Source organism: Bos indicus x Bos taurus, chromosome 19, assembly GCF_003369695.1.
Source record: "Bos indicus x Bos taurus breed Angus x Brahman F1 hybrid chromosome 19, Bos_hybrid_MaternalHap_v2.0, whole genome shotgun sequence".
NCBI classification, from domain to species: domain Eukaryota; kingdom Metazoa; phylum Chordata; class Mammalia; order Artiodactyla; family Bovidae; genus Bos; species Bos indicus x Bos taurus.
The window spans coordinates 50,460,875-50,473,428 of NC_040094.1; the positions used below are offsets into that span (position 1 = coordinate 50,460,875).

At 41.6% G+C, this 12,554-nt stretch overlaps 1 protein-coding gene and 1 pseudogene across 3 annotated transcripts in view; one reads left to right on the forward strand and one right to left on the reverse strand.

The window, feature by feature from the left end:
• PITPNC1 (phosphatidylinositol transfer protein cytoplasmic 1) overlaps window positions 1-12,554 on the reverse strand; it is a 268,917-nt gene that overhangs the window by 169,117 nt on the left and 87,246 nt on the right. The window lies entirely within an intron of this gene.
• LOC113877544 lies at window positions 4,282-4,876 on the forward strand (annotated as a pseudogene).

Here is a 12,554-nt window from a genome sequence, read left to right on the forward strand (position 1 = left end):
ACACTGATTATGAGTTCATAAAAAAAAAGAGAAGAAAAACACTAAGGAATAAATATTAATAATTCATAAGCCTATGATGCAGCTATGGTAATAGGATTATTTACTTAATCACACAAACTTTCATCTTATTACTTTACTGTTAGTCCATACAGTGTTTTCAGAGTGCTGAACGCTATGGTTCATCTAAGGGCTTCAATTACAACATTAAGGGCTAATGTTTACTGAACAAATTTCTTAATGTGCCAAAGACTGTCTAACAGCTTTCTGCACACTAATTCATTTAATCCTCCTTAATAACTCTGAGACAGGTGCAATTATGATCACCCCTACTGCACAGATGAGAGAACTGAGGCACAGGCAAAGCAGAAGACCAAAATTAGGATATTTTTAGACATGCTAGGATTCAAAAAGTTTCTCTCTCTTACACATTTTCTTACGAGGAACTTCCAAGAGGATATACCTGTTAGGGGAAGCACACTGACTGAAACTGCCCACCCTGGCCAGGCACCATAGTAATTATTTGCAAGAGTTGTTCTACAACAGGAGGTCCTGGTAAGGAACACGGAACTAATAAGCCACCACCAACCGGAAGAGTTCAGGAAAGGTCAAAAGGAGGCTCCACATGTCCGACCACCTCCCAGAATCCTTCTCTCTGGCATCCATCTTGGCTGAACAAGGCGTGCACCACCAGGAAGGACTCTGAGTCAGAATGATTGGCTAAAGACACCCCGGAAACTAATCCCATCACCATAAAACCGAGACTTCGAGCCACGTGGCAGAGCTATTCTTCTCGGTTCCCTCACCCTACTGCTCTCCACCCTGGTGTCCTTTCCCAATAAAATCTCTTGCTTTGTCAGCACATGTGTGTCTCGGACAATTCATTTCTGAGTGTTAGACAAGAGTCCAGTTTTGGGCCCTGGAAGCAGTCCCCCTTCCTGCAACATACCCGTTCAAGAAGCTACAAAATAAGGGAATGGAACAAAAAGAGGACAAGAAATTCAATAAAATGATGAGCCAAGGCAATGAAATGATAAGGACACTGACTAGTGACTTGGGACAAAACGATGAGGACTCTGGGAAGTAAGAGGATGTCCTTTAATCACATAATGTGATGGAAATACATTAGTTTTTGCCCACATGAAAAAGAAAGATAAGTAGAAACTCCAGGAAAACAAAAAAGCTGTAGTGGATAGTACAGAAAAGAGAATTCATTTGGACCCTGATACATGAATACTGATTTTTTTAGGTGGTCAGTGCATTGTGGTTTTAATGACATAGAGAAAATAATATAGCCCTTGTGCCTGGATCTGCAGTGAAAATGTTTACACAGAAATAATCATATAAATGTTACTTACTGGTGTTCAAGTTTTAGAAGCAACCTAAAGCTACTTTAATTGAGACAGAATTCACAGATGATAAAATAACTCTGCTCCCTCCCGCCTCCAGCTGAGGGATCTTAGTTCCCTGACCAGGGAATGAACCCAGGAACCGCGACAGTGAAAGTGCGGTATCCTAACCACTGGACCACCAGGGAATTCCCAAAACTAACTCTTTTAAAATACTAATTTCATTAGTTTTGAATACACATACACAATGTTGTATAACCATGACCCCTGTCTAATTTCAGAACGTTCTCATCACTCCCAAAAGAAGTCCCACACCCATGAGCACTTAATTCTTACTCTCCCTAGCCTATGGAAACCAGTAATCAGTCTCTGTCTCTTTGGATGTGCCTGTTCTAGACATTTCATTTAAATGGAATCACACAGTGTGTGACCTTTTTTTTTTTAACATGTGGCCTTTTGGGTCTGTTTTCTTACACTCAGCATGATATTTTCAAGTTTCTCCCATCTTAGAGCATGTATCAGTACTTCATATGTTTTCATGGCCAAATGATATTCCACTGTATGGATATGCCATATTTATCCAGAATGTCAGCAGGTAAAAATGAGAGAAAAGGTACTCAACATTACTAACCATCAGGAAAATGAAAATCAAAATCACAATGAGACATCATCTCAAACCCTTAGGATGGTTACTATCAAAAACACAGAAAGTGACGAGTATTCACAAGAATGTGAAGAAACTGGAATCCTTGCGGTGGGAATGTAAAATGGTACAGCTGCTATGGGAAACAGTATAGAAGAGAGGTTCCTCAAAAAATTAAAACGACCATATTCAGAAGCAATCTCACTTCTAGGTATATATCTAAGAGAACTGAAAATACAATCTCAAAGAAAAAAAAAATTATTTCGGCTATGCTGTGTGGCTTGTGGGATATTCGTTCCCCAATCTGGGGTCAGACCTGGGCCCCCTGCGGTAGAAGTGCAGAGCCTTAACCACTGGACTGCTAGGGACTTCCTTCAAAGAAATATCTTACACCATGTTCACTGAAGCATTATTCACAACAGTCAAGACATGGAAGCATCCATCCAGCAATCCATGGATGAAGAAAATGTGTGAACATACAATGGAGTTCTATTCAGCCTTAAAAAAGCAATTTTGCCATATGCTATAATATGGATGAATCTGAGGACATTATGTTAAGTGAAATAAACCAATCACAAACTAGATAAATACTGCATAATTCCACTTAAATAAGGTATGTGAAGTAATCAAACTCATAGAAGCAGGAAGTAGAATGGTGGACACCAGGGTTACCAGAAAATTAGTTATCGTTTAGTAGCACAGTCATGTCCAACTCTTTTGTGACCCACACACTGTAGCCTGCCAGGTTCCGCTGTCCACGGGATTTCCTATGGATCTTCTCTAAGGGATCTTCCCCACCCAGGGATCAAACCTATATCTCCAACATTGGCAGGTAGATTCTTTACCACTGAACTAACCACCAGGAAAGCCCACCCAAGAATGAGTACAGAGTTTTAACCATGCAAGATAAAAAAGTTCTAGAATTGTTGTACAACAACGTGCATAAAGTTAGTAATAGTATGCTGCTGCTGCTGCTGCTGCTAAGTCGCTTCAGTCATGTCCGACTCTGTGCGACCAAATAGACAGCAGCCCACTAGGCTCCTCTGTCCCTGGGATTCTCCAGGCAAGAGTACTGGAGTGGGTTGCCATTGCCTTCTCCGTAGTAATAGTATACTATATACTTAAAAAAAAAAACAAAAACCCTTTTTAAGAGGGTAAATTCAGGTTGTGTGCTTTTTTACCACAATTTAAAAAAAAGCTGACAGAGGGGAGGACATATAGGGCTGAAGCAGGCATGGCTGTTAGTGGTGGGGAAATGGGCCTCGTGCTCAGCAGGGGGGCAGATCTTAGAGATTAGGATCTTGTCAAAAGGATCCTTCTGGCCGCCGTAAGGAAAACAGAGTTTCCCAATAGTCTTTCTCAATCACCAGAAGGTAAGTTCCTTGAGGAGCAAGTGGGGTCTTGTCTCTGGTATTAGCTAAGCTGGAGTTGTCAGGTTCAATGAAGAAAACTACAGGACATCCAATTAAATCTGAGTTTCAGACAAACAACACAAATTTGTTTAGAATCAGTATCTCTCATGCAACACTTGGGGCATATTTTTACTAAAAAAAATTATTTTTTCTCTGTAATTCAAATTTAACTGGGCATCCTATGCTTCATCTGACAAATCTATGGATAGCCAGTACATAGGGCGAATGAAAGAGAAGGAAACAGAAACAACTGGGAAAAAACAGCTCCTGGTAGGACTATGAGGTGTAAAGTCTTCTGGGAAGGCACGAAGGCAGTGTCTTCCCAGACTGAAGATATGCGTATTATGGAACAGCAATTCCACTTTAGGAATCCATCCTGGGAAAATGTTCACAACTGCACCAAAGACATAAAGAAACACACAAATGAATTTATGGAAATAGAGATTTATCTTATTTGCAATAAGCAAAAAACGGAAACTTCTAAAATGTTCATCATTAAGGGAAGAGTTAAATTTTGTCATCTACCTGATGAACTGCTGCAAAAAATAAAGTGGCAGATAAAAGTGTACCTGCAAAAAGACTTCCATTATAAATAAAGTTTTTTAAAAAATGAGTTTATCACAATGTGTCTTGTGTGGACATTCACATTAAAAAAAAAAAAAAACAAACCTAGGTAAGTCTTTACTCCCAAGTTTGTAAATGCACAGAATAAAGTCTGAAAGGATAAACAGCACGTTTTTGATGTCAATAAACTCTGCAGAGAGGGACAGAATTGGTAAGGTTGAAAGAAGACTTTAAATATACATGGGAGCTCCCAACTTCCGCTCTTGCTCTTCGCAGAATCCGCCAGGGTCTCAGAGTCTCCCGCCTGTCGACACTGTTTGGCAGTGCAGTCAAGATGCCTCGTGGAAGCCGAAGCCGCACTTCCCACGTGGCCCCTCCTGCCAGCCGCGCGCCTCAGATGAGAGCAGCGCCCAGGCCAGCGCCCGCAGCTCAGTCACCAGCAATGGCTCCACCATCTGCCGTCGGCTCCCCTGCTGCTGCTCCCCGGCAGCCAGATCTGATGGCCCAGGTCTGCTGCTGGTGTGGCTGTGGGTTCTGCTGTCGGCCACACTCTGGGTCACGCCATCACTGGGGGCTTCGGTGGAGGAAGCAGTGCTGAACCCTCAAGGCCTGACATCACTTACCAGGAGCCTCAGGGAACCCAGCCGGCACAACTGCAGCAGAATGGCCCCTGCTTCTATGAGGTCAAACAGTTTTTGGAGTGTGCCCAGAGCCAGGGTGACCTTAAACTTTGCGAGGGTTTCAGCGAGGTGCTGAAACAGTGCAGATTGGCCAACGGATTAGCTTAATCAAGAAGTTCCAGTTGAAGACATGAAAAATCACCTCTCGGACCATGTTGATTTAGCATTTAAAGTATAATTAGTAGTGAAGATGTGAAGTGTGAGACCACCCGTTAAACCTCTCCTTAATCATTAATAGCTTTTGTGCTTCATGATCGCAGTGGAAGAGAGCACTGTCACTATATAGAAGTTCACTGAGATGGTATTGAGTTTGGGATTGGGCAGAAGAGGCGGTTGTGGCCTCTTAAGTATGCTTTTCTGATGCTATTGTTTGTGAAATGATTAGAATAAAATGATTTTCTTTCTAAAAAAAATAAATAAATATACATGGGCTATTTGTGTTTCACTTTCAAATTAAAAAAAAAAAAATTACCCACTCATCCACTTTTGACATTATCACCCTCAACCTTCTCTTCTTTGTTCTAAACAGAAATAATTCTGCTAATCTCCTATGAAACACAAATTCTTCCAATCACCATGTATGAGTCTGGGTTAAAATCACTCAAGAAGTCTAACAGAAGTGAAAATGTTTTTTTTCCTAGAATGAATTGCACCTAACACTTTCAGGAGGGCTCAACCAGAGGGGAACAGTGAGCATTTTCCAAGTATCTTGCTGCTGCTGCTGCTTGGTCGCTTCAGTCGTGTCTGACTCTGTGCGACCCCATAGACGGCAGCCCACCAGGCTGCCCTATACCTGGGATTCTCCAGGCAAGAACACTGGAGTGGGTTGCCATTTCCTTCTCCAATGCATGAAAGTGAAAAGTGAAAGTGAAGTCGCTCAGTCATGTCCGACTCTTAGCGACCCCATGGACTGCAGCTCACCAGGCTCCTCCGTCCATGGGATTTTCCAGGCAAGGGTACTGGAGTGGGGTGCCATTGCCTTGTCCATCCAAGTATCTTAGTGAACTGGAATTCAAAGGCTGACTCAGAAATTCCACAGTAAACTGGGGGAGATTAAGGCTCAATATTGGGGTAAGACTAGTCAAGAATGGACCCAATCTATCTTGGTTTTTGCAAAAACAAGCAATAACCTTTATATGACTCAACTCAAAGCAAGCAAGGAATGGGACTTAGATGCCTCATGGAACTAGTTAAAAACCGACATATTTGATTATGTAGTTAGAGGACTGAAAATATTTTTTTGTATAATTTTCATGGGGAAATTACCACATGCAAAAATCTGTAGTTCAACAGTAGGAGGAAATAGAGAAGAAAAATAACGGGGAAGGGGAAAGGTCTCCCTCAGAAAAGTATTTGTTAGAGGGGTGGTATTTTGAAAATTTGTTCTTTTTTTTCTCCCCCAATTTAGGTTGTGCTCTTTGGTATTTTTTTCTCTATGCTTGGCAGGACTCCAAAAACACTCTATAATTCCTACAATGTTTTCTTCTCAGAATTCAACTCCCCCACAACACCAACAATTCATTTGTATTTCAGAATTTCCAAATCTGAAGCATAATAATTAAATGAAAGATGGTCAATACACCAACAGGCAGATGAAAAGATGCTCAATCATTAATTATTAGAGAAATGCAAATCAAAAATACAATGAAGTACCATCTCATACCGGTTAAAATGACCATCAGTTAAAAAGCCTACAAATAATGAATGCTGGAGATGATGTGGAGAAAAGGGAACCCTCCTATGGTGTTGGTGGGTCTGTAAACTGGTGTAGCCCCTATGGACAACAGTATAGAAGTTCCGCAAAAAACTACAAGTAGAGTTGCCACATGATTCAGCAATCCCACTCCTAGGCGTGTATCTAGAAAAGACAAAAACCCTAACTTGAAAAGACACGTGCACCCCAACATTCATAGCAGCACTGTTTACAAAAGCCCAGACATGGAACCCATCAACAGATGAATGGATGGAGAAGATGTGGAATATGTAATCAATAGAATACCACTCAACTGTAAAAAAGAGTGAAATAATGTCATTTGCAGCAACGTTGACGGGCCTAGAGATTATCATATTAAGTGAAGCAAGTCAGACAGAGGAAGACAAATACCACGTGTATCAGTTGCACGTGGAATCTAAAATGTGACGCAAATGAACTTACTGATGAAACAGAAACAGACTCATGGACACAGAAAACAAACTTATGGTCACTAAAGAGGTAAGGGGGTGGGGGAGGGACAAATTAGGAGTTTGGGATGAGCAGACACAAATGACTACATAAAAATAGATAAATCACAAGGTCCTACTGTATAGCACAGGAAACTATATTCAATATTCTGTAATAAATCATAACAGAGAATAACATGTATATACATGTAAACTTCAATTTAAAAAAAATGGCTGATACAGAAAAAACTATCCCATATCCAAAGACATTCATGTCTTTTTTTTTTTTTTAGACATTCATTTCTAAATGCTGATTATATGTGTCCAGTTTTTTAAAATACCAACAAAAACTCTACATCAATGTCACTTTGACAACATAATAGAATTAGCTAGAAGGGTTCTCCCTGAAGGTTGCTGTATGTTACGCCTATAGCTGCATCAGTCAGGGTTGGTTTGTAACTTGACTGACCAACAGTCAGGGTTGTCTGTAATCCTGTGGTAACAAAGAATCCTAGTATCTCCATGGCTCAAAACAGCCGACGTTTCCTTCTTGCTCAAGAAGGTCAACAAAGCTGCTCTGATCCTCCTCATCACCAGGACAGGGCAGTCACCTCCTTGAACTTTGCTGGTGACCATACAAAAGGGAAACAGAATTCTTCAAGCGCCCACACCAGTAAGGGAACATAGAATGTGACACTATGTCGCTCTTGTTACAGCTCATTGTCCAGAACGAGTCACATCGCCTTACTCAGCCACAAAAGACCAGGAACACGGTTCTCTTGTATGTCCAGAAAGAGAGTACTAGAAATATTTGAAGAATAGCAACAAACAATATGGAGAAGGCAATGGCACCCCACTCCAGTACTTTTGCCTGGAAAATCCCATGGACAGAGGAGCCTGGTAGGCTGCAGTCCATGGGGTCGCTAGAGTCGGACACGACTGAGCGACTTCACTTTCACTTTTCACTTTCATGCATTGGAGAAGGAAATGGCAACCCACTCCAGTGTTCTTGCCTGGAGAATCCCAGGGAGGGGAAGCCTGGTGGGCTGCTGTCTCTGGGGTCGCACAGAGTTGGACACGACTGAAGCGACTTAGCAGCAGCAGCAGCAACAAACAATAACTGATAGCTTTTCAAAAACACTAGAAATAAAACTATAAGATAGGCTTGGATTTTTTTGTTTTGGTTTTTTGTTTAATGTAATTCTGTTGTCAAAGTGGATGTAATGTTCTGGAATTCCATTTGGGTGACAATACCAAAATGTCAGCCTCTAGGCTGAGAAAGCTTTATCCCCCATCGAGGTTGTCTTTACAAGTTCAGGTTTGCAGCCCAGCTCCACATATCATTCTATCTTTTGTAAGCATTTCTTGAGGCCTAATAAGTAAAAAAAAATAAACTTTCACTATTTGATTTTTGATAGAAGTTTGCTTTTTAAGAAGGAAATGTGACTAATTATTAGGATCTGCTGCATTAGTAGTAGTACCAACCTTTTCCTGTTTTATCTCATTATTTTGGCATAACAGGATATCAAGCCAGAGAAATGTCTAGCTTTTCAGATTATCTAAAACAATCTGAGCTAAAATCCAGATGCATTTAGCCATTAATTTTTTTAAAATTAGAAATGTGATTTGCCAGTTCAGTCAAATGTCTAAATGGAAAGCAGGCAGCTGTTGCCTGCTGTTATCTAAGATATCATTCTTGGTTTCTTAAGACAGAGTTTATGTTGATCAATATATAGTTACAAACTTCTAACTCACATTTAATTACATATCAGTGTATGCAATGTACAGTCCCCCAAGTCATTGGTCAAGACAGTCACTAAAAACAGGTCACATCATTCTAGACTTGAGTTCCCTCATGTTGGAAGAATTCTATAGATATATGTCATTAGATTGTCTTCTCCTTTTTCATTTGTCTTGAGCAGCTAAATGACGGGACCAGTCATCTATCTGACTAATCACTATGAGTAAAAGTCAAGGTCATAGCCTTGATTCTGACATGGGCTAGAGCTTAACATGTGTTCTCCCCAGTAGTCGATGATAAAATAAGAACTCAAGTGCAAGCAATTTATTTGGGAGGTGAAAAGAATGGAAAAGTGATATATGGAAGGGAAGATATAAGATAAATGGTGTGTTTCAAGCCAATTACTACCCTGGGCAACTGAGTTGAACCTCACTAGCAGAACCTGCAAAAACTACGTAGACGCACACCTTAGACTCACCCACTCCAGAGGTGAGGGAGCTGGGGTATTTATATACCAGTCCCTGTCCGTCATTGTCTGGGCTGCTCCTGGGAAGCAAGTATTGCTTCAGGGGCAAGGCCAGAAAAATCCTCAGGCCAAGAAATGCAAGTTCTGTAATTCAGAAGTCAGGCCAATGAGCATTGAAGTGGTAAAGATGAAAGAATATGGGCCAGGTACCAATCACATCTGCTATAGGACAGTATTAACCCATCAGGCAATGCCCACCAACTCTGAGTCTAACTCGAGGCAAATGCCTTGTTATTGGTCACTAGAAGCATCAGTATTGAGTCATACATGCCTGCATTTCCAAAGGTCAACTTGTAATGTTAAAATAGTGGCAGTCCAAGATGAAGATATTTGTAATACACTTTGTAGTAATAAAATTAATGGTGAACCATCAAGAAGGGCTTCCCAGGTGGCTCAGCAGTAAAAGATCCAAATGCCAATGTAGGAGATCCCTGGGTCAGGAAGATTCCCTGGAGAAGGAAATGGCAACCCACTCCAGTATTCTTGCCTGGGAAATCCCATGAACAGAGGAGCCTGGTGGGCTATAGTCCATGGGTTCGCCAAAGAGTCAGACACAACTTTGCAACTAAACAACAACAGCAAGAAAGAGTTAAAATGCACAAAGAGCAAATTGCCAACATCCGCTGGATCATCGAAAAAGCAAGAGAGTTCCAGAAAAACATCTATTTCTGCTTTATTGACTATGCCAAAGCCTTTGACTGTGTGGATCACAATAAACTGTGGGAAATTCTGAAAGAGATGGGAATACCAGACCACCTGACCTGCCTCTTGAGAAATCTGTATGCAGGTCAGGAAGCAACAGTTAGAACTGGACATGGAACAACAGACTGGTTCCAAATAGGAAAACGAGTACGTCCAGGCTGTATATTGTCACCCTGCTTATTTAATTTATATGCAGAGTACATCATGAGAAACGCTGGACTGGAAGAAACACAGCTGGAATCAAGATTGCCGGGAGAAATATCAATAACCTCAGATATGCAGATGACACCACCCTTATGGCAGAAAGTGAAGAGGAACTCAAAAGCCTCTTGATGAAAGTGAAAGTGGAGAGTGAAAAAGTTGGCTTAAAGCTCAATACTCAGAAAACGAAGATCATGGCATCCGGTCCCATCACTTCATGGGAAATAGATGGGGAAACAGTGTCAGACTTTATTTTTGGGGGCTCCAAAATCACTGCAGATGGTGACCACAGCCATGAAATTAAAAGACGCTTACTCCTTGGAAGGAAAGTTATGACCAACCTAGATAGCATATTGAAAAGCAGAGACATTACTTTGCCAACAAAGGTTCGTCTAGTCAAGGCTATGGTTTTTCCTGTGGTCATGTATGGATGTGAGAGTTGGACTGTGAAGAAGGCTGAGTGCCGAAGGATTGATGCTTTTGAACTGTGGTGTTGGAGAAGACTCTTGAGAGACTCTTGAGAGTCCCTTGGACTGCAAGGAGATCCAACCGGTCCATTCTGAAGGAGATCAGACCTGGGATTTCTTTGGAAGGAATGATGCTAAAGCTGAAACTCCAGTACTTTGGCCACCTCATGCGAAGAGTTGACTCATTGGAAAAGACTCTGATGCTGGGAGGGATTGGGGGCAGGAGGAGAAGGGGACGACAGAGGATGAGATGGCTGGATGGCATCACTGACTCGATGGATGTGAGTCTGGGTGAACTCTGGGAGTTGGTGATGGACAGGGAGGCCTGGCATGCTGCAATTCATGGGGTCACAAAGAGTCGGACACGACTGAGTGACTGAACTGAACTGAGCTGTTTTATATCAAAAGCAACATTTCCCAAAGTGAAAACACTCAAACCCCACTCTATCACATCATCTTGTTTTACTATCTTTTCAGCTTTTATCACTATCAGAAATTACTTACTCATTTATTTCATGTATGGATTTACTTGTTTGCAGTTGTTTCAACCACTTAGATGTGAAAAGAGAGACCTTGTCTGTCCTGTTCACTAGTATAATCCCAGGATCAACCAGCACGTGTATGTAAATGTGTGTTAGTCGCTCAGTCGTGTTCAACTCTTTGCAAATTTAGCCCGCCAGGCTTCTCTGTTCATGGAATTCTCCAGGCAAGAAAACTCAAGTGGGTAGTCATTCCCTTCTCCAGGGGATTTTCCTGACCCAGGAAATTGAACCTGGGTCTCCTGCATTGCAGGCAGATTCTTTACCTTCTGAGCCACCAGGGAAGCCCTGGACCCTCAATAAACAGTAGTTAAATGAATAAAAGATTGCCTTTCCAGAGAGATCCCAAAGCCCACAGGCATAGCATAGGCTCTGAAAAGTTCTTTATCATAGGACATAGTTATTTAACCTAGCACATCTCACATTTATTTAACTATGGAACTTTTTATTTTTGGGCCACACTGCAAAACTTGTGGGACCTTAGTTCCCTGACCATGGATTGAACTTATGCCTTCACAGTGAAAGTGCAGAGTCTTAACCACTGGACCACCAATTCCCAACCGTGGAACTCTTTTATCCTGGAAATTAATTTTCCCTGGGAATAATGATAAATGCTAGTCAAGAGATGACAAAGCCAGCAAGACTTAGAATGACTTTAGTGAGTGTGACATGGTTAATAAACTGAGGGATACACTAGAAATATTCACTGCAGGAAATTCAAGAGACTGAAGGAAGTTAAAGGCCACTCCTTAAGAAACAGAAAAAATTCACAATATATGGAAGTCAAATCATTATACTATTCACCTTAAATTTACACAGTGTTGTATGTCAATTATAGCTCAATCAAATTAGAAAAACAAATAAATAAGCAAGAGTCTGGTCTTCCATCAAAAAAAATAAAGTGTCTCACGTGGCTACCAATGGGGGCTTCCCTGGTAGCTCAGCTGGTAAAGAATCCGCCCGCAATTCAGAAGACCCAGTTCAATTCCTGAGTCAGGAACATCTGCTGGAGAAGGGATAGGCTACCCACTCCAGTATTCTTGGACTTCCCTGGTGGCTCAGACAGTAAAGAATACCAATGGCTAGACATTTCTAGACAATGCCAAAGTACAAATTCCATAATAAAAGGTGCTCAGGTAAATTTCAGAGAAGGCAATGGCACCCCACTCCAGTACTCCTGCCTGGAAAATCCCATGGACAGAGGAGCCTGGTAGGCTGCAGTCCATGGGGTCGCTGAGGGTCAGACACGACTGAGTGACTTCACTTTCACTTTTCACTTTCATGCATTGGAGAAGGAAATGGCAACCCACTCCAGTATTCTTGTCTGGAGAATCCCAGGGACGGGGGAGCCTGGTGGGCTGCCGTCTATGAGGTTGCACAGAGTCAGACACGAATGAAGTGACTTAGCAGCAGCAGCAGCAGCAGGTAAATTTCATCCAGTGGTAACTCTTGCTCTGACAAAGGCTCTTTTATGTTTCAAATTTTCATTTTCTATGATTTGATTTGTTCCAAAGCAAATTGGGGGTTTCCCAGGTGCTACACGTGGTAAAAAATCTGCCTGCCAATGCAGGAG